The sequence below is a fragment of the Triticum dicoccoides genome, chromosome 3B (assembly GCF_002162155.2).
Source record: "Triticum dicoccoides isolate Atlit2015 ecotype Zavitan chromosome 3B, WEW_v2.0, whole genome shotgun sequence".
Taxonomy (NCBI): domain Eukaryota; kingdom Viridiplantae; phylum Streptophyta; class Magnoliopsida; order Poales; family Poaceae; genus Triticum; species Triticum dicoccoides.
This window is the reverse complement of record NC_041385.1, coordinates 6,255,238-6,258,182: the sequence shown is the minus strand read 5'-3', so window position 1 is coordinate 6,258,182 and position 2,945 is coordinate 6,255,238.

The window sequence follows — 2,945 nt, the reverse complement described above, 5'->3', positions numbered from 1 at the left end:
AGAGCTGGGGAAGAGGAGGAGGAGGGGGGCGCTCGACGGGGATCTAGTCGCCCTCCCTGTCGCCTCGCGGGGGCGACACGGGAGGGGTCAGGAGGAGAGACGCGTGAGAGGTTTCTACATTCGTATTTAGACAAATCTAAGACAAAATTTTTGGGATGGTGGGAGTATAACCATATGTGTTCAAAATCCTCACAAAATAGAATGCAGTTCAACCCGTCACTGTATCACAAATATGTGCCTGCTGACCGTGGAATTTACTCTCTTTTTTTTTACACTTCACAGCAGCTTTGCTTGACCCGCTCAAGCCTGCGACTATAGCATCTCGATGGGTTGATGAACAAGGCTCTGGCATAGGATTCGGACCCAAGATGAATCGTGCATGTACGTGCATGTACCGAGAGGGACGACCTTGACCTAGAACCACTTCCATTAATAAATGACACTGCCATTTGGTAGGAGTAGTATAAGAAACGTGATTAGTGCCACTGCCATTTGGTCAGAGAGCTGCCTAAAGCGAGTGAGTGAGAGAGGAAGCTCTGCCATCGATCGGTAATGAGGAATCGACCTTCTTCTTCTTCGTCCTCGCTCCCATGTGCTGTGCCAATCCTCCTGGTGATTGTATGCTGCTGCTCCCTGCTGCTACCCCGCTCTTGCTCTGCCGCCGCCGACCAAGGTAACGGCGTGTTCGTGGAGAAAGGTAGCCACACCGGTCCCTGCTGTTTTTTCATGTGTTTGGAGTTGATGTTCATGCATTCTTCAACTGGCGCTAGTTGTGTGATTTGTTTGCATGCCATGGTGGTGGTAATGACTATATTACTATGATGATAAAATAGCTAGTGTTGGTGGTAATGACTATGATAATTATTATTAGCTAGTGTTAGTGGTGATTAAATAAATACTGTTTTTTTAGACAGAAATAAATACTGTTGGTGGTAATGACTATGATGATGATTAAATAGCTTGTGCTGGCGGATTAGATTTAAGTGGAGGCAACATGTGGTGCACATCAAAACTACTACTAGTCCAAACTAGATCAAGTTTAGATTAGTAGTATACTTTTGACATGCACCACATATTGCTTCCACTTGAACCTAATCCACCTTCATTTGACACACTATTGTAGACATAATGATGTAAACCTCATAACTGGTATTGTACCAATATTTGTACGATGGCGCAAAAATACACTAAAAATAAAAAAATAAAAAAAGTACTAGTAGCGATGGACAGAAAACACGCTGCAAGTAGTTACCTTAGCAGCAGCGTGGTACCGAACAAACGATGCAGCTATTTGTCCTAGCAGTAGCGCGGGCAGGCACGCGCTACTGCTAAGCAATAGCTGTAGCGCCTTATTAGTAGCGCGCCCTCCCGCACTACTAGTGAGCACAAAACCCGCGCTACTGTTAGGGTTTTCCCTAGTAGTGTGTGGGCATGTTTGTTCGATTTTGGTTTTCGCTTGAGGACAAGCGAGGTCTAAGCTTGGAGGAGCTGATACGTCCATTTTGCATCATGTTTTCCTACTGTTATTTATAATGTTTTATGCTTAATAATGGTTTTTGGAGTAATTCTAATGCCTTTTCCCTCATAATTTGCAAGGTATGCACAAGGAGGGGGAAATCCGGCAGCTGGAAATCTGGACCTGAAAAAGCATCGTCGGGATACCTATTCTGCACAACTCCAAAAGACCTGAAACTTCACGGAGAATATTTTTGGAATATATAATAATTATTGGAAGGAAAAACTACCGGAGGGGGGCCAGCATGGGCTCACCACCCACCAGGGCACGCCCCTCTGGGTGGTGGGAAGCCCAGCCCACCTCTGGTGCCCTCCTTCTGGTATACCTTTGTCTCTGACCTGGAAAAAATCAGGAGAGGATTTTTGGGACGAAGCGCCGCCGTCTCGAGGCGGAACTTGGACATGAGCACTTTTGCCCTCCGACGGGCAGGTTCCGCCGGGGGAACTTCCCTCCCGGAGGGGGAAACCATCGTCATCATCATGTCCAGCAACTCTCCCATCTTGGGGGGAGTTATCTTCATCAACCTCTTCAACAGCACCATCTCATCTAAAACCCTAGTTCATCTCTTGTATCCGGTCTTGATCTCAAACCTCGGATTGGTACCTGGGGGATTGCTAGTAGTGTTGATTACTCCTTGTAGTTGATACTTGATGGTTTATTTGGTGGAAGAGATTATGTTCAGATCCATATTCATATTCATTACATCTCTGATCTTGAACATGTTTGCAATGTGTGAGTAGTTCACTTCGTTCTTGAGGTCATGGGAGAAATCACATTGCAAGTAATCATGTGAAATTGACATGTGTTCGGTATTTTGATATTATGTATGTACATGACACTTCACCACTCTTGGGCCTAAGGGGATGCATTGTGGAGTAGTTATTGGATGATGGGTTGCTAGAGTGGCAGAAGCTTAAACCCTAGTTCATATGTTACTTCGTAAGGGTCTGATTTGGACACCCAAAGTTTAATGCTATGGTTAGATGTATATCTTAATTCTTTCTCGTAGTTGCAGATGCTTGCGAGGGGGTTAATCATAAGTAGGTTATTTGTTCAAGTAAGAACAGTACCTAGGCACCGGTCCACCCACAAACCAAACTATCAAAGTAACGAACACCGAACAACTACACATGATGAAAGTGACTAGATGGATTCCCGTGTACCCTCAAGAACACTTTGCTCTCTATTAGAAACCATTCCGGCCTGTCCTTTGCCACAAAAGGATTGGGCTACCTTGCTGCATACTTGTCACCGTCACCGTTACTCGCTCATTACGAAACACTTTGCTACTAAACACTTGTTACTACTGTTTCAGTGCCTGCAGAAATTACCTTGCTGAAATCTGCTTGTCATTTCCTTCTGCGTCTCGTTGGGATCAACATTCTTACTTATCGAAAGGACTACAATTGTACCCGGTGCGCTTGCGGGT